The sequence below is a fragment of the Balaenoptera borealis genome (assembly GCF_965194805.1).
Source record: "Balaenoptera borealis genome assembly, chromosome: 9".
Taxonomy (NCBI): Eukaryota; Metazoa; Chordata; class Mammalia; order Artiodactyla; family Balaenopteridae; genus Balaenoptera; species Balaenoptera borealis.
This window is the reverse complement of record NC_138873.1, coordinates 67,305,061-67,327,400: the sequence shown is the minus strand read 5'-3', so window position 1 is coordinate 67,327,400 and position 22,340 is coordinate 67,305,061. Positions and strand designations below refer to the sequence as shown.

Here is a 22,340-nt window from a genome sequence, read left to right as displayed (position 1 = left end):
AAAGTAGGAATTAGGGAGAAAAAAAAAAAAACAAAAAACTAGACAGTGTACTCCGAGAGAAGGGGAGAAACTCGTCACCCAGCTGCTCAGAGATCCGACCTCAAAGGAAGAATGAAAGGTAAGAGTCCAGCAGGACATTTCCATAGACTGGCGCTAGATGGCGCCATCAACTCAACATAGCATGGTTGCTGGAGGCGTCTGCGTCGGGGAGGGGTAGGATGGAGGGCAGTTCAGACTCTTCACAGCTGGGTATTCAACCTGCAACACTTCTATATAAAAGAAGCATGGCTTCATTAATCAATCAACTTCTCCAAATGTCCAGATGTCACCACCAACCGTGCTAAACGCACGGGGCATGCCAATTTTGAAATAGACTTAACTCAATTTTTATAATAAACCTTTAGGCTGGGGAGGCAGATAAGTAAAATCCATTGCTCTTTTTTTTTTTTTTTTTCTTTTAAAATTCAACATTTAAGGATAATAGAGTATTTCGGGTTCACTGCTACTGACTAACTGACAAAAATTCCTAATCATACACCAAGTGGTTTTCCCCTGAAGCTCTGTTTAAATGTCAAATAACATACCATCTCGTTACCCGGGTTTATGCGATCAGATCCAGTATCTGGCAAGAGAAAGGTGATGCTCGCTGGCAAACATATTATCACATTAAAAATTACCTGCCCTTCATATTTTTTTAACATCTTTATTGGAGTATAATTGCTTTACAATGGTGTGTTAGTTTCTGCTGTATAACAAAGTGAATCAGCTATATGTATACATATATCCCCATATCTCCTCCCTCTTGCGTCTCCCTCCCACCCTCCCTATCCCACCCCTCTAGGTGGACACAAAGCACCGAGCTGATCTCCCTGTGCTATGCGGCTGCTTCCCACTAGCTATCTATTTTACATTTGGTAGTGTGTATACGTCCATGCCACTCTCTCACTTCGTCCTAGCTTACCCTTCCCCCTCCCCATGTCCTCAAGTCCATTCTCTATGTCTGTGTCTTTATCCCTGTCCTGCCCCTAGGTTCTTCAAAACCTTTTTTTTTTTAATTTTTTTTTTTAGATTCCATATATATATGTGTTAGCATACGGTATTTGTTTTTCTCTTTCTGACTTACTTCACTCTGTACAACAGACTCTAGGTCCATCCACCTCACTACAAATAACTCGATTTCGTTTCTGTTTACGGCTGAGTAATATTCCATTGTATATATGTGCCACATCTTCTTTATCCATTCATCTGTCAATGGACACTTAGGTTTGCCCTTCGTATTTTCAATATTACAGTGGTTTATATGCTCTAATCTGCTTGTCTATATTCTCTGTCTCCAGGGTTAGGTTTATAAAGAGCCCTCTCTTCACTCAGGAATTCCCTCCCATCACCAGGGTACCTACCAGTGTATGAAATTTTACTAGTCCCATCTCTAGGGTTTTACTTCTTTGGCTCTGTCTCCTATTAATAAGCTGATGCTTCAGAAAGAACTAATGCAGTAGGTATGCTCAGTTACTTATACCCTAGTAATATGGTTTTCATAAAATCCTTTTCTGAGATTGGTTTTGAAAGGGAAGGCGGGGACTGGTTAAGGGCATTGGGTGGCCTAAAGGCAGCAAAGCACAGAGTGAAAAAGTCAGGGCAGAAAGCGGCCACTGGGAGAACTGAGAGTGAGCCTTGCTGGTTTCTTTACAATTGCAGCAAGGACCGTCACCCTGATGCAGATCTTCCCAAGGAGATATGTGAAAAGTAAGGGTTAATGCTAAGTATGTCTACATTTTCCTCTTGCTGAATGGGTAATAATGTCTTTTATAGTTAATTTCATTTTTTTTTCACAGTTTGACTCTTCAGGGCTCATTCATTTGCATAATATGGAAGCTTGAACCTATATAGATGTTCTACAAATCAATGCAAGTAATTCTCATACTAAATCAGCAGCTTTAATTTAAGCTCATCATTGTTTGCATAGAAATCTTTATGCACTCATCTGCTTGATTTTTTTAATCACTTAAAACCTCCAACAGTGACACACTAAGCATCTCCCCATTTAGCCATCTCCAAAATTTGAACTAAATACTGAAAAATAAGCACAGTACATTCATACGCTTGATCATTTCCCAAATTAAGCTTCAAGCATATGCTTAATGTTCCAGCAGCGCCAAAGATAATGCCGCTTGACTAAAGATGACAACTTGGACGTCCAGCCCAGGACAGAGCTGAGTCAGCGTTCTAAACAGTGACCCTGCAAACCCGGGGTAATCAGGGTCACTGCCAAACCAACTGCCTAGCAGAGTCCTTTAAAACCATTCAAATCTCCTGTTAAAGGTTGCAACATGCTAATCTGGCAAGATAATCTCTTCCTGAAATTGACTAGAATGAGAGCAAAGGTTACCTGCTTTTATCTGTTACTAGCAGCTAATATTTCTAATTAGGAACTCTAACGGAATTGGTTCTGAATGAAATTCTTCCTCCTCAGTAGAATAATCTACCTATTATAGGAATGGTTTCCTACACCTTTTCCTTCCTCATCCAAAAAGAAAGAAAGGAAGGAAGGAAGGAAGGAAGGAAGAAAGCTATAAACAAATTATTCACATAACAAGAGGGTAGGAGCATGAGTTACAGGAAAACCCTGGGACCAGAGTCATGGGATTCATGTTTTGTGTCTAGTTCTTCCTTTGTCTTTACATGTCATCACTTCAATGCTCTGATCCCCAGATGTACACTTAGAAGTGAGGAATGCAATTCTTAGAAAGTGAGTCAGATGAAAGACAACATTCACTCAGGTTCACTGAGAAATTATTTTTCAATTTTATCTTTCAGATAGATGTCAATAACATATCCAGTATTTCAGAGTGAGATGGCCTATATTTCCACTTCTGAGACCTGGTAGAGAGCAAAAAGGGAAAGGGGGCGCAGAATAGCACAGTGGTTAAGAGAACAAGTTCTAGCATCAGACACCTAGTGTCCAATCCCAGCTCAGCTACTCATTAGCTGGATGACATCTGTGCCTCACCTTCTAATGATCACACCTGCCTCTAGGTGGTTATATGGATTAAATGAGTTAATATCAGTAACACACATAGAAGGCTCCCAACACAGGTTAGCTACCATCAGAGAAAAAGAAAATAGAGGAGTTTCAGCATACACTAAAGTCAATTTGTTTTAAATAGACACTGTCCGCACTCCTAAATTGTGCTAAGAATGGTCTATATAATCATCCTCGGTCTGCAGAGGCTGGAGACCCTCCCACTCTCGGGTAGGCAGGGGCTTCCGATAAGCTGGACTCACATTTTCACTAGAGACCCTCGCCCAGGGCCCACACACATCAGCCAACTGGGAGGGCACGGCTGGGTAGCTTCTAATCATTCAAATATTGTCAAAACGACCCTCAATGTGTCCAAAATAAGAATGCTAACTTGCATTTTTTTCCAAGTATAGAAGCGAACAGTATTCTTGGCAATTAACAATTCTGTTTTTATCAGGTTCTAAAGACACAGGTAAATAAATCAATTCTGGACTCTGTATACAGGAACCATTATTTGCCAAAATGACTCCACGGGTTATAGCATGGTTTATGCAATACTCCAAAGGGCCACAGACAGGAGCAAATTAATAGGTTTGGGAGAGCTAGCCTCCAGTTTCAGACAGGCCCTAATGGTAGCTCACTCCACAATTCCTCGGTGAGGGCAGCTCCAACCTCCCAACCAGGTCACATTCCCCAGTACATTCTCCAGTGCATAAAATACCTTTCCTTCACAGAACTTGCAATAAGTTATCTGTGGCTGTCTGATAAATGCCATCCCTCCTACCAGATGGGGTGCTTCATGGGGGTAGGGCCAGGACTGGCTTTGCTCTCCGCTAGCACCATGATCACCTAGCACTGCGCCTGCCACGTAAGAGATACACATTTGTTTAGTGAATGAATGAGGCACTTGCCTCTAAAGGCTGGCATTTCTGGACACTTGGCCCATTTTATGGCATCCACGAGCTCCTGTTGCTCAGGAGAATACAGGAAAATAAAACCTGCTGATAATCTGTTGGTACTAGGAGACTAAGCAAACTTCCTGAGCGGCACCTTCACTTTGTTTCCCTACTTAAAAGAACGGGAGTAAACACGCTAGGCTCTCCCAGCTTTAAACTCCAAAGTGAAAGTCCAAGCTAAGCCTTCTCTGGAGTAGACTTGTGAAGAGTCCGGAGGAAACTCCTGAAGCAATCGCAGGGGAGAGACAAAAGGATGGCGCAAGACTAACCTTGACAATGGACTTGGAAACTCAAAAAGTTTCCCTCTGCGACTAACCTGGAGTTTGTCCACACGCCAGCTCCAGGCTCAGAAACAAATGGAGACAATCACGAGAAGTATGGGAGGACTGGAAAGGGGAGTATTTCAATGGTTGGGAAAGGAGGAGATGAGAGCTGACACGAGCAGGAGAGGGAGCCGCTAGCAGGGGCATCAGCGCCGTGTCCTACCGCCACCAGGAGAGGAACGAAGAGGTCAGGGAGGCAAATGACACAGCTCAGAACCAAAGGCCAATTTATTATCAGGCTGAGGAACAAAAGAGAAGTTAACCAGGGGAATATGCTGGAGAAGTGGTGATTATGAGGTCACTGGGGAAGACTGAGAGACATTTTGGCTGTAATTCCAATGACTAGGATGAACAAGCACGTGAAATGCTTTCAGATTGGGGAGATTTATTATTTTGGAAAAAAAAATAGCTCAAGGAAAAACAAAGGCAACATTCCTGCCTGATTTTTGAAGTAGTGCCATTAGTAGGACAAGGTTCAATTTCCATATTCTTTAGAAAAGAAATGGTCCTTGAAAAGGACATCCTGGTGGTTTTAAGGAGACTTCCAGCTTTAGGGAAGCTGAGTAGCATACTGATGCTAAGAGTAAGTTTCAGTTTTAGGGGAACCGACATTTGAACCTAACAAAAAGAAAAAAAGGGAAAAAAAGTAAAAACCTTGAATTAACAAAGGAAGAACTACTTTTCTATTAAATATCATCCCAGACCAAAAAAGATGAGTAATATTCTGGGCAATCTGAGTTTACAAAATGTTTAATTCACAGCAGGTTTCAGTTTGGACTTGAACAATTTGTAAATATTTACATAAAATTTAAAAATGGAATAGGAATGGGTTATACGCTGTCATCGACAATACAGGAGTGATTTTCTGTCATTCCCAAGGCCTTGGTGCTGCTTTCCCTAACTCGGCTTCAGCTCTGCCAAAAGCTTCTTATTTTCTTTTCCAGAGTAACGCCAATTTTTGCAAGCAGCCCTGACTTCTGAACTGCTAGTGCCTCTGACAGGGTCATATGTCACTGGAGCCTCTTCAACATCCCGACAAGGAAAGGAGGAGACAGGGAAGCAGATGCGGTGTTTGCTGTCTGAATCGCAGATTTTGACAGATATGTTGCATATTGCATTGTTCCCTGTTCCTTGTACGTGAGGGTAGGAACTGGGTTCTCTGTATGCTATGACCCCTACCCCACGCCCCGTCATTGACTCAGGGCTGGATTGTGTATATAGGACAGGGAAATAACCTTTAGACAGTCAGGACAACACACACTGCATTCTGATGAAATTCTTTCCAACGAGAACCTTCCTCTTCTGTAGAATGGGCACAATGCCTGCTTCATAGGGTTGCCTTGAGGAGTTAACAAGATCATGTGCAGGGAAAGCAGTTAGCACTGTTTCTGGCACATGGTGAACATTCGATAAATCACAGCTATTGTTTTAGTGGGTGTTCACAAATGTCAAATTCTCATGGAGGAGCCCTTAGGCATTAAACAGGCATGTTACCCCATTTGGTCAATAACAACTACATAGAGGGCAGGTGACCCAAAAGCAATGGATTATTTACCTGCAGAGGATTATACGGTGTCCTTGATATTAATTATTTGGACTTTCACGTTGTATTCTCTGTTAAAAAGAAAGCTATCTATCCCTGAGTGGGACTCAGTGTTGATTTCGTTTGATTTAGAGTTCTGTTTTTCTTGCATTTTTCAGTTTTCCTGACCGCTGTTAACCATTCACTTGGTGGAGACTCACAAACCGTCTCCTATGTGCCAGGCCTTTAGAAAATCGCCAAATACAGAAATATTAAACAATAAGATGTTTTAGCTCACTCAGCAGTGGAAGCCAGGCAGCCTGCAGGCCAGCTCTGGCACTTACAATGTTCCCACCCAGCATTTAGAAAATGTTTGAGTGAATATTTAAAAATTAGCGGATTCCACATTAAAACCCCTGATATCCAGCCTCCCTCGGAAAAATCAGAAGATGTGGCGACACAAAGCCAGTATTCCCACCCATTCCTGCCTGGCAACAGTCGACGACAAGGAACTGAGACATAGTAGTGGTTGCCTGCCACTCCACGTCGTGCCCCCTCCTCACGGAGACCAGCGAGAAATGAAAATGAAGGGCCCCATGTTCAAGAATTATTAAGGCTCTCAAGAAGACAACAGCAGAAGATTAACCACGTGTGAGGTCCTTCTGAGAGGGGGAAGGGGCCCTGTGCAACAGTGCAGGTCACATGCCCACAAAACTGGTCCTGCTCCGCAACCCCTCAGCCAGACAGGGAGGGTATTTATTTAACCGAGTATAAGCCAACATTTACAAGAAGCCAGACACTGTACCCCCTGAAATCTGAGGTATACAAAAAGTAGAGCAGTGGAGCCCAGCCCTGCTGAGCTAGACAGCTACTAGGATCTCTCTCCTCCCTTGTTAAGGCTGGATCCATACCAGAGACACTAAGCATGAGTTAATCCAAGTAAAATTAAACTGCTCCCAACAATACAGATTGGCCTGAGCCCTTTGTTGGCATCACAGGAGCCTCGATCACAAATTCTGAGGAACAGCTCACAAGCGCTAATGAGTAAGTCCCCATTGGCTGTGCAGACAGTGGGCTCAGAAGTGAAGCGCTGGCCTAGGAGAGATGTGAACGTGAACCTGACCATCTGGCTCTCTGCGACTCACTTTGATCACAAAATGAATTGCAACAAATTGAAGAGCACATGGCTAGAGTTAATTGTCTCATCTGTAATCTGAACCTACTTTTAGGCGGTTATTATTACCCTCCATCAGGTGGAAACGTTTCTGACTACCACTGCAAAGTGCATTTTCCTGATGAACTGTAATGGATCATTAAATTCCATATCAGAATAACAATACTTTGCATTCATGCAGTGCCTTTCATCCAGGGATGTCAGAGTAGTTTGCAAATAATTAAGCCCCTCACACTGCAGCCGGAGGTGAGTGACTGGACGGGACTTGCCTGAGGACACTGAGTCAAAGGCATAACTCAAAAGAATGGCTCTCTTCCAGGCACTGATAATACTGAAAAGTGACTTGGGGGGTGCGGGTGTCCCTGACTCCCTCCCTCCCTTTCTGCCTTACCTCTTCTCCTCTATGGAAGATCCTCACATGCAACATATAAAGAACTGACAGGTACCTAACAGGCATGCATATAATTTAGCTATGAGCTCAGACACACACATATATGAGAATGTTCTTCCACGTAATCCTGGCATATACAACACGAATTGACATTTCAATCCACCTGCAGAACTGACGGACACCAAAAGAATTAACACATTTACGACTACCAAGTGGCAAACGTCATGTCTTCCAAAATCCAAAATGAAAATATTCAGCGCAAATAAAGTATGTTCTAACAAAAGTACTTTATTCCATGGTTGTGTTTTCCATTTCTGGGACCCCCATTTGAATGCTATTCAAGTTTCAGGAACAGCAAATAGGATGGAAGTGGACAATCAATGCATTTTTTAAGGCAGAACACTAGGAGGGAAAAACATTTCTGCCACTCAAAGTTTTGGGGTGAAATGATAAACTCCTGAAAACCTGAATTTATAATGGAAATGCTGACAGACCTTTCAAGGGAGCAGTTTGAACGCAACACTTATTTAGCAATCTCTCTTACAGACTAAAGACTTAATTCTAACAAGATGTCATTTTGACTCACGTTTACTATTACCTGGAAGAAGGAAAAACGCCGTTTTGCTCGCGAGCTGCGAGTTGCCGGAGCACCAGGGTGGAGGCAATCTCACATTTTAAGCAAGACGCCGCCGCCTTACCAAAAGAGCCTCTCCACCGAAGGAGGAGCAGCCCTTCCCGCTCAGCTTCTTTCATGTCAGCCGGAGCCTTCGCAGCTCGACATGCCTTGCCTACATGCTACATTTAAATGATCTGAGAAAACCGTTATCAGAGTTAACATCTCTAATTTTACTCTAAACAGACAAAAGCAAAATATCTCATTAGGCATCATCTCCGCCAAGGTTCGCACTAGGCAGGAAAGGATTTTTATCTAAAGTAATTACCCATTTTAGTTAAACACACTCAACAGATGAAATTTACACAGGGAGTCAGAGACTGCAGCACTAGACATTGAAGGTGAAAACCGAGGAACGCCGCGTCCCGCCGCCCGCCCGACAGCCGGGAGTGTGCAGCTCAGTCGGGGGTGAGGCGCCCTCGTCCCTCTTGTTTCCCAGGGCCCAAGGGTCGCGGCGACGACGGTGACCGGACAGGCAAATTGCGAGGCGCTCCTTCTCGGGCCACAGACAAAACCATCGGACAGCGGTTGTGCAGGAACTTCCCCCAAGTTATCAAACTCCCCTACACGCGAGAGGATGCTGGGGATACCCTGCGCGCCCACGACCCCCGAAGCCAGGGGTGCGCGGCCCCTTTCACACGCGTACACCCGGCCCTGCAGGCTTCCTCTCACGGTCCGAGTTCCTGCAAATCCTCGGCCAAACCGAGGTCGCCGAGATGCTCACTCGAGTCCCCTCTCGCAGCTGGGGTAGCCCAGGAGCGCCGCCCGCCTCCCTCTCCATCGGCGCTCGGCTCCTGAGCACCCACCCAGTGAGAGGAGGAAAAGTGCGAGACCCCACAGGGAGCCTCGGCGTGGGGTAGGTGGGGAGGTGTCCCCTGGATAAACTCCTCTCCTAGGTGGAGCTTCTGGGGCTTGCAGACTGAAGTGTGGGCAGGGAGAGGAGGGTGTGTGTTGCACTTTGATTTCATGCAGAATCTTGGGGGAGGAAGGTGCAAGATTTCCCTCTCTGAAGGCACGTGCCCCTCGGCTTGAGCTCCCTGGGACGCATTTCAACAACCCGGTCATTGGTAGTAGTGATTCCACCCAGCGCGCAGCCCAAGGTCTGCGCCGCGAGCCAGCAGCCTGCCTCTTCCCGGGACCCTAAACTTGGGCTTTGATGCCCCGCCAGTCGCTGTGGTCCCAGCTACCCGGCGGCGACTGACAGCCGAGCGCAAAGCTTCGCGGAGCAGCCCCGGGCGCGGACGCCGCGGGCAGGGAGGAGGCCGCCCGGCCTGGCACCGCGGGCGCGGGCTGGGGGCCGGGGCGCCCGGGCCTCGCGGGGCCGGGAGCGAGCCGTGGGTCTGACAGCTGCTTCGGCTCGCGCGGACGCGCGCCTCCCTCCAGCCCGCCCTCCCCACGCCTGACTTATTACCCTCTGCTCCTCCTCCCCCTGCTGTTCCAAAACACCCGTCGACGCGAGCAAAATACAATGCCGCCTCGCCCGCCGTAAACAGCCAGGCGAGAGAGCGCACAGTCGTCGCAGCGCGTCCGCCGTCTCGGCTTCCACCCCCTTACCGTTCCTAGAAAATGCCATAAAAGCGGGCAGGGCGCTCGGCGGGCGGCTGCGCGCCCGGCGGCCACGGCTCCCTTCCCGCGCCGCTTCCCCACGCTTCCCCTCCTGCCCCGCGCGCCCGCTCCCCCCGCCGCCAACTTGCCCCGCCGCCGCCCCGCCCGCCGCCGGGGCCCGGGACCCGCGGCCGGGGACTCACCTCGTCAGAGAACTTTGCGTCCTTTTTCGCCTCCTCTTCCCCGCGTCCTCCCGGCCCGCAGCCTGGGAGGGGGGTCACCGAAAGCTCGCGGAGAGGACGCGCATCACATGGCAGCACGTTCCCAGCCCCCCGAGTGTGCCGGGAAGGGGGAGGGGAAGGGTCGAGGGGAGGCCGGGGAGAAAGCGAGAGCCCGGCGGCAGCGAGAGTGGGCAGGCGGGGTGGCTAGGGCGGCGGCGGGCGCTCGCGTTAGCGCTACTGCGGCCGCAGCCCGGGCGTGCACGGTCGCTACTGCTGCCGCTGCTGCTGCTGCTGAGGCGGCGGCTGCTCGGCGCTGTTTGCTCCGGGCCGCTCGGCTCCCGCTCTCCCCGGAACGCCCACACTCTCAATCGCTACATTGTTGACATTCGGCGCTGACGTCACCCGCTCCCCATTCACAATAACTTTACGGGAGCCGGGCAGCGCACCTCCCCGGCCGCTGGGGCGCCGTACGCCCGGCGACTAGCGTAAGCCGCTCCGCGAATGGCGCTCCGGGGGCTGAGGCGGGGGACGGGGGGCGGGCGCGCGCTCGGCCCGCTCGCGGGAGGGGGCGCGCCTCACGCTGCGGCCGCCGCACTCCCCGCTTTGTGCGTCCGCGCGGCCTGGAGGGCCTCTTGCTCCGGTCCCGCCGGCCGCCTGGCTCGGTGCGGCCTTGCCCGCGACTCGCAGGGGCCTTGAAAGGCCAGGGCTGGGGGCTCCTGGGGTCGGGGGAGAGGTGAGGGCTGGTGTGGCACCTGGGGAGGTGGGGGGCAGAGCCCAGGGCACTAGACCCAGGAACGGGAGCCAGACCTCGAGACCTGGGATTCCGGGTTTGCCTAGCGTTTCCCAGGAGGGGCAGGAAAAGATGCTCCACGGGCCCCTCGAAGCTGACCGGTCCCCCTCTTGGGAGGGGGTGGGGCGAGGAAGAGTAGCTTCTGACCTAACACTGATACTGACGTTTGAATCCTTTCCAGGAGGGCCTCGGCCTGTCCCACCGAGGGAGCCTCTAAGTCCCCACGCCAGGGTTTTGGAAGGGGCGCGAGCAATCGCGAAGCTCACTGAAAAGCCTACCTCCCAGCTGCAAATCCCCAGCTCCTGATGGGTTCCAACCTCCCCCCTGCCGCCTGCTCGAGAGGCCGCCAGGGTGTTGCTGCTGCACTTCAAGGCCATCCTGTGGCTGCCCAGTCGGAAGAAAGCTTGATGGTGGTAAGGGTTTTACAGAAAGTAATTAGGACTTCGACTGAAGGAACATTTGCAATAAAAGAAGGTTGTGTTAGCGTAGTGCTGGTGCCTGCCACTTTACGCCTGTCGAGGCCAAGAAATTCTGCCACGTTCCCTGAACACCTATAACTTGGGCCCCTTGTGTACAGGCAGTATCGTATTATTACATGTGGTGCTGATCTTTAATGAATATTATAAAACTTTGGCTCGCTCAACTGAGAGGAGGATCATAAATTCCCCTCCCCCCCTCCCCCCCGTAAAATGGCACTGGCCTATGCTGAGGAAGCAGTGAAGCGCTGCCCTGGGAGTCTTGTGATATCAGCCAAAGTGTTGCTCTGAACCACCTTCGTTTGAGGGCAGAGTTTTAAAAGGCCCCATTTTGAACGTCTGCGTGGAAAGCTAAGCGATGGCCGAAAGGAAGCGGAAGAGGCCAAGGTAATTTTTCTAACAGCATTGCAGAGATTTGTTGGGTAGGTGGAGACCCACACTGGGAGTTTTCCTCTGCCAGCATCTCCAGTTTTCAGATGAACAGACGTCTCAGAGGTAGGAGGGGTCCTCAGCCTCCTGGCTGTGGGTCTGGTGCCCCCTTTGACAAAACACCCTGCTTGTGAGGTCCCTGCCTGGCCTCAGGGCAAGCGCAGAGGATCCTGATGATGCGTGATCTGCCTTGACGGGACCATTTCTTATAGTCTTATGAACAGTGATGTTTCTGCATTCCTCATTCTTGTAAGCATGTGAGTGTCAATGCGATAACTTTTTGCGTTTTTGTAGGGCCAAGAAATGTTTTTCTCACAAGAGCCAGGCTTGAGAAGATCCCTATGAGGGTCCAGTAAATTCATTTCTCTTGAAACAGGCCGTGGCCGCCCAGCTGTGAATGGAGTTGGGTGCATCAGCGTGGGGTGTGGAGAGGGGGTGGAAGGGGGATACTACAAGCCCATTTTGCCACCTTGCTTCTGGTCCCAGATGGATACAACAAAGGCTATTAGGTCATTTCAGTTAGTCTATTTGCCAAAGACTCAGACTGGAGCTTTCTTAGTTTGAAATTCTCAAATATGGAATGGGACAGCAATTAGAGGTGAAAAAAACAAATGCAACTATGATAGGTTGTAGTATTTAGTCATTCAAGGAGGTTGAACTAGGCCAAGTTGATCTCTAAGGTCACGTCCAGTAGTGCAATCATGTGCCTCTGTGGCTGTCAGTACGACAAAATCTCTGCCTTTGAGGAGCTGGAAGTCTGGTAGGGAGTTAGTTACTGCATTTTCAAAGTTAGAAGTGGGTAATTTGAATTAAAGCCTGTAAAGCATATTCAGAATTACATGAAATTAGGATGGTAAATCAAGAACTGGACACTCTTTTAGCAGAACTGCTGCAGAGGTTAGACTGTGGATGGCCTTAACACTCCCGTCGTGAACGTTTGCTGGCCATTCCCTGGGTTTGCAGTGCTGCTCTGGGCACTTCAGGCTTTTACAATGTGAAACAGATGCAGGTCCTTCCCTCTATATATTCACGGCGGTAACTTGTGTAGAGGTCAATTTATTTCCCGTGCCTGCAACATTCAACATTTCCTGATATACTTTTCTTTTTCCTACATAATCAGATGTGTGTGCTGATCCAGAATATGGGTTTCATCTGTGATGCATTTCTAAGGCAGGATATGATTTCCAGGGACAATAATTTGTACCATAACATTGAAGTCAGTAAACTTTATCCCTATAAATCTCCTTGATTTTATAAAATAAAATAGGAAAGATTAAAATATGCAGGAAACAAAAAGCTGAGCAAAGGAAGACAGAAGAAAGAAGTGAGCAGTTCCCAAGTCTCTGATTTTTTTGCTCTCCAGCACCCTCTTATAGGATTTGAGGATGTTGAGAAGATATAATGGGTTTTCTCAGGCAGAATTTGAAATGTGGTACCTTAAATGAGACATAGCAGGACAAAGTTAACATCAGATGAGAGAGAACGGAGTGAGATCTTTAGAGGGAGGATACCAAAGTCAGGAGGAGCCAACGCACTGAAGGAAGTTCTGTTAAGAAGAAACTGAGTTCTACTCATTGGGCAAATTCCTCAGAATTATGACTGAGGTTTATGATTTCAAAACCAGATGTTTTCAAGTGTATCGGAACCATAAAACCTCAGCTCAGTACTGCACAGGTGACACCTGGGAAAACTGGTGAAATCTGGATAGCTTTGAGTGGTGTTTTGTTCAAAAATTATTGAGCCACCTATATGTGGCAGGCACTGTTTTACAAGCTGGCATGCAGAATTCTCATTCTAGTGATGAGATGGGATGGGGGAGGGAGACAGAAAATGAACTGACTATATATATATATATATATATATATATATATATATATATATATGTATATATATATGTATATATATTTATGTATATATATATATATATGTATATATATGTCAAGTTGTATGTTGTAATATCTGGAGGTGAAGAGTGTGCTGCGAAATCAAATAAAATAGGAGCTCAGGAGTGCCAGGGGTGGGGCCATTCTTAGACAGGGTGATTGGGTCAGAGAAGTTGTCCCTGATGAGGAGGCATTTGAGCAGAGATATGAGTGAAGTGAGGGGGTGAGTTCTGCAGCTATCCTGGGGAAAAGCTTTTCAGATACGGAGAAGAACAGGTGCAAAGGTAGAGTGGACTGAGGTAGAGTGGACTTGGCATGCTCCAGGGACACCAAAAGGGCCACAGTGCCTGATGCAGAAGAGCAAGAAGGAGAGTAGCAGGAGATGATGCCAGAGGGCTAGCCAGTAGGTTCTAGTTTAGGTGAAATCTACAGGGGTTTCTGCAGAGAAAGAACATGACCTGGCCTCAACTCCTAAAAGATCATTTCGTTTGCTAAGTCGAGGGGAGGACAAGAGAGGGAGCACAGAGACCACTTAGGAGGCTATTGAGATAGACCAAGAGGGAGGTGATGGTAATTTGGACTGCGATGATAGCTATAAATGAAATCTAGATATATATTCAAAGTAAACTAGATAGGATTTATTGACAATTCAACTGTGGGATGTGAGAGAAAGCGGAGTCAGAGGAAATCCTAGACTTTGGCCTAAATAGCTGATTAACAGAGATTCCATTTCATGAGATGGGGAAGGCTACAGGAAGAGCAGGTATGGGGGGAGGTTGAAGTGTTTGCATCTGGATAAAGTAAACTTCAGATGCCTGTCGACATCTAAGTGAAAATGTCGAGTAGACAATTAAACATGGGAATTGAGACTTCAAGAGAGAGGTCCAGACTAGAGATGGATACCGGTGTGTCATCAGCATAGAGAATCTGTTAGCATGGGTGAAGAAAAGAAGAGGTCGGAGGACGAGACCTGGGGCATGCCAACATTTATAGGTCAGAAGATGAAGAAAATGAAGATCTGGCCAAGGTAGCTGAGAAACAGCCCCAGTGAGAGAGAAGGGGAGAGGGGAGTGTAGCATCCTAGAAGCCAAGTAAAATAGGATGTCTCGAAAAGCAGGGGGTAATCCGTTGGGTCAGTGCTGCTGATGGGTGTTACTGATGAGAACATACCATTGATTTTTTAATGATCTGAGGGCATTGGTGTCTTTGATGGAGGGGAGTGGTAGAGACTAACCCTGGCTGGAGTGGATTTGAGAGAGACTGGGAGGAGAGGAAGTGGAGGCAATGGATATGGACCACTCTCTAGAGGAGCTTTGCTGTTAAAGACAAAATGGGGACATGGGTAGAGGGCAATGAGAGAAATTAGAGCTTGTTGGTGAGAAGAATCCAGTCAAGAGGGGAAACTGTTGAAGCCAAGAGAGAGGGGATAACTTTTGGAGTGAAGTACTTGAGTCAGGTAGGGCCAGTTCATCCCCACAAGAGGAGGGAAGGCAGCTCAGGTGGGGAATGCTCAGGGATGCTGGTATGGGGTGGTAGGAGATGCTGGGAGTCCTTGTCTGAGTGATTCTGTTTTCTTAGGGGACTCAGAAGCGAGGAGATCAGCTGATGGTGGAGGAGGGATGGACGTAGGAGGTGGAGGAGAGAGAAAAAGTGAACCAGTGCAGGGCGATGTAGCAGGACTACTGGGCAGCACAAAGTTTGAGGGTTGCTGCTAGAGTCTTTGTGGACATGCCACTGCCAGGAAGAGTTATTTCTCATTGTATAAAATCTCATACAAGTTTTGAAAAATAATCACTGTATTCCAGACTAGAGAACATTGTAATTTTCCGGAGTAACTAGGATCATGCAGAAATTTTACTTCTAGCTATTGTTAAATTTGGCTGGCAGCCGTTTTGCTTTTTAACAACACGTCCCTCTTATTTATCCCATCTTTATCTCCCCCAAGATCACCTCAGTTCCTAAGAAGGACTTTGGAAATAGTCCTTAAGAAGAAAATATGTTCTTACATCATTATCTATGGTAACATAGCCCAAGATCTTCTATTACCGTGAAGAATTGATGCCACATAAAATTTAAGTGAAATAGATTAATTCTTCTTCATGCACGATTGAATATTTCTTGTGCCGATGAGAGATGAAAAATTAGAAAACACTGGATCTTATCCTTAAGGAACTTAAATTTAGGTGGGGAGTCAAAGCTAACATAAATTAAACAATTGACAAATGCAGTGATTTTATATTTAATTACTTTTATTAATTATTTCATGTATTACTCATAATATTTAAAATTATTCACATAGAAATTGTATTTATTGGAATTTATACTATTGAAAAAATTGACTATTCAGAAAGATTGTTTTGGTATAATAGCAAAAAGAAAATAGAAAAATCTAAATGCCTTACAGCAGAGAATTAGCTGAATAAGTGGTGGCTCATATATAAAATTGAATATCATGGGTTCATCAAAAATGATGTTGAAGAAGTACATATACTGGTATTTCAATGCTTTATTAGTACTCTTTTTTTTTTTTTTATTTGTGGCTGTGTTGGGTCTTCATTTACTGTGTGAGGGCTTTCTCTAGTTGTGGCGAGCGGGGGCCACTCTTCATCGTGGTGCGCGGGCCTCTCACTATCGCGGCCTCTCTTGTTGCGGAGCACAGGCTCCAGACGCGCAGGCTCAGTAGTTGTGGCTCATGGGCCCAGTTGCTCCGCGGCATGTGGGATCCTCCCAGACCAGGGCTCGAACCCGTGTCCCCTGCATTGGCAGGCAGATTCTCAACCACTGCGCCACCAGGGAAGCCCAGTACATTTTTTTTAAATTGCAAAGCAGTATTATCCCCAAAGTGGAAAAATTGTCTAAGCGTCCATAGAAAAAAGTGTGGAAGGATATATACAGACCGTATTAAAGTAGTTCCCTCAAGATGAAGAGGTTATGAGTGGTTTTTCTTTTTGCTTAACAGGTTTTTAATTTTTTTCTCTAATATAAATGTATGACTTCTGTAATAAAGAAAGCCAATAAAAGTTATAAAATTCAAGATGTATGTAATTAAATTCTAATAAGAACTTAAGTGTTGTAGGTTTTAAGAGGAAAAAATATTTATGAGGGCTGAAACAGCGAGGAAGGTTTTCACCGAGAAGGTGGAATTTGAGTTGAACGTCAAGGCTGGGAAGGATTCAGAGGAGGAAAAGTGGCTGGACATTCAACACAAAAGGATCCCCAGAGGCTGGACTTTGGTCTGACCAAAGCGTCCATGTGTTGGAGTGTTAGGAAGGAGTGAGATGTTATGACATCAAGAAAGGTAGATCAGAAAGTTATGGGAGAAACTGCCTGCTGTGGTCAATAAACTGATTATTTTCACCAATCATTACATCTTTGCTTAAGAACCTTGAAAAAGTCTGGCTGTAGACAGAAGTAATCTGACAATTTTTGGATGACTATGAAAAGAAAGCCTTGATGATTTTATTCTAATACAAATGTACTCGAACTTGACAATTTTTTCCTCAACCCAGCTTCTGAGTTTTTGAGGGGCATAGAGCTGAGTTCACTAATTCTATAGCAGTTTCCCCCAAAAATATATGACTATACTTATAGTTTCTAGTCTGTTTTTAAAAATAAACCTGTTTATGTGATATAAACTACACAAGAGCATCCAACCTGAACGCTGGTGACAGCTGAGAGCTGGTCAGCACAGCTGTCCTGCGCCCACGTGGATGCGTCAGGCACGGTGCCTGTGTGGATGACCGAGCTCTGGGCCTCGTCTGTCTCTCCATTTTCCGGAGATGCTTCCTACAAGCAGTCTCCCTCAGCACCGCACACCTAGGCGCTCACCTCACTGCACTTCAGAGGGTAGGTGTGTGTGGAAACCCGGTGACTCGTGCCCAGACTTAAATGGGGTGTCGGGTGATTTTGCAGATGGATGAAAACACTGAGGCCCTGTGTTTGTTCCAGTTTCACTTCAGCACCCTCTGGATTTACAGCTTTGCCCAGGTCTGTCATCGCCAGCCAAATCCTGTTGGTAGGTTTCCTCCATCCTTCATTTTCTGAGGCTGGAAAGGGCGGTGTGAAGGTTGGTCTAGGAGTGTCTCGGGATCGTGCTGGGCCGTGATCCAGAGAAGGGGACCCAGATTCCCAGATCTGATGACCAATTCGTGCGATCCAAAGCAGATACTGAATCAGAATGTTTGCTTATTAGTGTATTATAATCTCCGGTGGGTTATTTTCAGGATAGCCTACTTCAGTCTGGAGAGAGCAGAAATGGAACACTAAAAATTCTTTTCTCTCAAACTTTCCTGTTTCAAATTCAGTGACAGACAACATGTTTCTCTTCCTTTTTGACCTCACCCTCACCTGTGGGTTCCTTTCAATCATAGAGAATATCTTTGAAAAATAACTTATTTGGAAATAATTTCAAACTTTTGGGAAACGTGCAAGATTAATACACAGAACTCCCGTTATCACCTCCCCCGAGATATCCCAATTGTTAATATTTTGACACACTTGTGTGTTCTTGCTCTCTTTCTCCCCCACCCCTTATTTCTATAGGTATCCACATACACACCCATTATTATTATTCTTTTTCTGAATATTTGAAAGCAAGTTTCAGCATGATGCCCATCAACCCCTAAATACATCAGAGGGTATTTTCAAAAGGTAACAACTCTGTCCTACACACAATGCAACATCCAAATCAGGAAGTCAGCATTGCTGCCCGCCAATCCAGAGATCCTATTCAAATTTCACCAACTGTCCCAACAACGTCTTTTCCCTTTCTGGTCCAAGATCCAATTCAGGTTCACTGGTTGCATTTAGTTGCCGCATTTCTTTGTTCTCCTTCCATCTGGACCAGCTCCCTGGTGATGTCTCCTCAGCTCCTGCCCTACCACTGCCTCCAGGGAAAGGGCCAGGAAGGGGGAAAGGAAGCATGACAATACTCCTTTTGACTGTTATTTGATTCAAAGTGTTGGTACTAAATTTACTGAGCTGTTCATTTAAGATTTGTGCAATCTTTGTAAGTTATGTCTCAGTTTTTAAAAAAAAAAAAAAGAAATAACCAGGTGAAAACAAATGTTTGTACTTAGTGCATAATTAACAAAGCATCCCAAGTGAATGAAGATCCCTCACCTCACAAGGACTTTGCATATGCTCTTCTCTTTGCCTCTTTTCTTCCCCAGCAAACTCCTATTCATCCCACTCTGCATTTAGTGAAACTTTTCACCACCCCCCCAGGTCAGAGCTGCTTTATGTGTACCTTGGACCCAGTCCTTTGCAGCATTCATTACATTTATATTCCACTCCTCTTTTTAAATGTATTTTTAAAATTGTGGTAAAATGCACGTAACATTTACCATCTTAAATATTTTTAAGTGTCGTGTTCAGTAATGTTGGGTACATTCCCATTGTTGTGCAACCATCACTACCATCCATCTCCAGAACTCTTTGCATCTTGCAAAATGGAAACTCTGTATCCAGAATCAACTCCCTTTTCTTCCCTCCTCTCAGCCCTTTGCACCCTCTCTTCTCCTTTTTTTCTCTATGAATTTGACTACTCTAGGTACCAGTTTATCCACATCCTTGCCAACACTTGTTATTTTTGTTTTTGTGTTTTGATAGTTGCCATCCTGATGAGTGTGAGGTGGTATCTCACTGCAGTTTTGATTTGCATTTCCCTTATGATTAGTGACCTTGAGCACTCTTTCATGTGCTTGTTGGCCATTTGTATATCTTTTTTGGGGAAATGTCTTTTCAAGTTCTTTGCCAATTTTTTGATCAGGTTATTTGTTTCCTTGTTGTTGAGTTGTAGGAGTTCTTTATATATTCAGGGTACTCATTCTTTATCAGATATATAAATTGCAAATATTTTCTCCCATCCTCTAGGTTGCTTTTTCACTCTGTTGATTGTGTCCTTTGATGAACAGAAGTTTTTAACGCATGTAGTTCAATTTATCTATTTTCATTTATGTTGCCTGTGCTTCTGGTGTCATATCCAAGAAATTATTGCCAAATCCAATGTCAAGGAGTTTTCCCCTATGTTTTCTTCTAAGAGTTTTATAGTTTTAGCTCTTATGTTTAGGTATTTGATCCATTTTGGATTAATTTTTGTATATTGTGTAAGGTAAGGATTCAACTTCATTCTTTTGCATATGGATATCCAGTTTTCCTAATGCTATTTGTTAAAAAGGCTATCTTTTCCCCATTGAATGATGTTGGTACCCTTGTCAAAAATTATTTGACCATGTATGCAAGGGTTTATTTCTGAATTCTCTATTTTATTCGATTGGTCTCTGTGTCTGTCTTTATGACAGTACAGCATTGCTTTGATTACTGTAGCTTTGTATTGAATTGGCCAAAAAGTTTGTTCGGGCTTTTCTGTAACATCTTCAGAAACTTTTTGGCCAACTCAATAGTAAGTTTTGAAATCAGGAAATGTGACACCTCCAACTTTATTCCTCTTTTTCAAGATTGTTTTGTCTCTTCAGGGTCTTTTGAGATTTCATATGAATTTTAGAATGGATTTTTCTATTTTTTGCAAAAAACACCATTGGGATTTTCATAGGGATTGCATTAAATCTGTAGATCACTTTAGGCAGTATTGACATCTTAACAGTATTAAGTCTTCCAATCCATGAACATGGGATGCTTTTTCCATTCATTTATGTCTTTTAAAATTTCTTTCAGCAACATTTTGCAGTTTTCAAGGGTACAAGTCTTTGCATTTTTGGTTAAGTTATTCCTAAGTACTTTATTCTTTTGATGCTATTGTAAACGGAATTGTTTTCTCAATTTAGTTTTTGGATTGTTCATTTGTTTCCTCTTTTCGGAGTGGAATGATTTGTTCAATTTTAATCTCTTTCTTTAGGCTGTAAGCTTCAGGAGTGTAGAAACAGTGTCTGGTTTCACTCACAGCTCCACCCCAAGTTCTTAGTATAGTGGTAGTCACTGAATACATGCTCAATAAATACTGGTTAAATTTTTCTAACAGTGTCAGGCTGGCTTAGTAGACTCACTGTCTATTCTTGTATGTGAATGAAGATTATGCTGATGATGAACCATTTATCTTGACTATCTTTTCAGCCCTCCACCCTTAAAAAAAAATAAAACCAGTATTTATTCAGTGCTTACTGTATGCTAAGCATCTTTGTATTTTTTTTAATTTGATAAATTCTTTTTTTATTATTTTTTTTAATTGGAGTATAGTTGCTTTACAATATTGTGTTAGTTTATGCTGTACAGAAAAGTGAATCAGCTATACGTATACATATACCCCCTCTTTTTTGGATTTCCTTCTCATTTAGGTCACCATAGAGCACTGAGTAGAGTTCCCCGTGCTATACAGTAGGTTCTCATTAGTTATCTATTTTATACATAGTATCAATAGTGTATATATGTCAATCCCAATCTCCCAATTCATCCCACCCTCCCCTTTTCCCCCTTGGTATCCATACGTTTGTTCTCTACATCTGTGTCTCTATTTCTGCTTTGTAAATAAGATTATCCATACCAGATTTTTCAGACTTCACATATATGCATTAATATACAATATTTATTTTTCTCTTTCAGACTTACTCTGTACAACAGTCTCTAGGTCCATCCACGTCTCTACAAATGACCCAGTTTCGTTCCTTTTTATGGCTGAGTAATATTTGATTGTATATATGTACCACATCTTCTTTATCCATTCCTCTCTTGATGGGCATTTAGGTTTCTTCCGTGTCCTGGCTGTTGTAAATAGTGCTGCAATGAACATTGTGGTACATGACTCTTTTTGAATTATGGTTTTCTCGGGGTACATGCCCAGTAGTGGGATTGCTGGGTTATATGGTAATCCTATTTTTAGTTTTTTAGGGAACCTCCGTACTGTTCTCCATAGTGGCTGTATCAATTTACATTCCCACCAGCAGTGAAAGAGGGTTCCCTTTTCTGCACACCCTCTCCAGCATTTATTGTTCGTAGATATTTTGGTGATAGCCATTCTGACCGGTGTGAGGTGATACCTCATTGTAGTTTTGATTTGCATTTCTCTAATAATTAGTGATGTTGAGCATCTTTTCATGTGTTTGTTGGCCATCTATATGTCTTCTTTGGAGAAATGTCTAGGTCTTCTGCCCATTTTTGGGTTGGGTTTTTTGTTTTTTTGATATTGAGCTGCATGAGCTGCTTGTATATTTTGGAGATTAATCCTTTGTCAGTTGCTAAGCATCTTTTTATGTTTTACTTCATTTCTCACAACAACCCAGTGAGGTGGGCATAGAGTCAGAATATACCTTGTTGAAAGCTAGTGTTCTGGAGCCAGACTTCCTGAATTTGAACCTGGTTCTTGCACTCGCAAACTGTGTGCTCTTGGACAAGTTACTTCATCTCTTTGTGCCTCAGATTTCTATAATATGGGATTCCTAAAATGCACACCCCTTGATTTGTACTCAGGATTAATTAAGATATTTTATGTCAATTTCTCAGCACATAGTAAGTGCTTCGTAAATCTTAGCAATTATTATCTCAACTTGGTAAATATGGGAGCCGAGGTATAAAGAGGAAAAGCTGCCCATGATCACTCCCAGGCAGTCTAGAATCCCTAAGTACCTAAGCCCTGCACTAAAGTGCCCCCCCATGTACACCATTCTCCCCTATATTTGAGACCAGGCAATGAGGAAACTTACAAGCCCCTGAGGGATAAAATGTGTGAAGGGTCTGTGAGAAATGGAACCTCCCAGGAGGCCCTTTCATTTTTCAGAAATTCACTAGGAACTCCTGGGGAGACTCAGGGTGTCCTGAGGAGAAATCTGACTCTACAGACTAGAAGTCTTCACTCAGTAGATCAAGCTCTGTCTGTAGATCTCCAGTGCAGACCAGCCAGACAGCCAGCATGGCTCAGGTGGACCCATCGCAGGGTGGGGAGGGCATTAGGGGAGCGTGAACAGCATTTCGAGCATTATCTCAG

The 22,340-nt window shown here is 44.9% G+C and overlaps 1 protein-coding gene and 1 long non-coding RNA gene across 2 annotated transcripts in view; one reads left to right on the top strand and one right to left on the bottom strand.

Annotated features, from left to right (window-relative positions):
* Positions 1-10,190, bottom strand: part of BACH2 (BTB domain and CNC homolog 2) — a 357,918-nt gene extending 347,728 nt beyond the window's left edge. Inside the window, exon 1 of the mRNA XM_082405900.1 lies at positions 9,810-10,190. The gene's annotated coding sequence lies outside the window, so the exon portion shown is untranslated. The remainder of the gene's footprint in view (positions 1-9,809) is intronic.
* Positions 10,191-10,242: 52 nt separating this feature from the next.
* LOC309635097 overlaps positions 10,243-22,340 on the top strand; it is a 142,649-nt gene continuing 130,551 nt past the window's right edge. Inside the window, exons 1-2 of the long non-coding RNA XR_014248644.1 lie at positions 10,243-10,312; positions 10,799-11,030. This is a non-coding gene — a long non-coding RNA (uncharacterized lncRNA). The remainder of the gene's footprint in view (positions 10,313-10,798; positions 11,031-22,340) is intronic.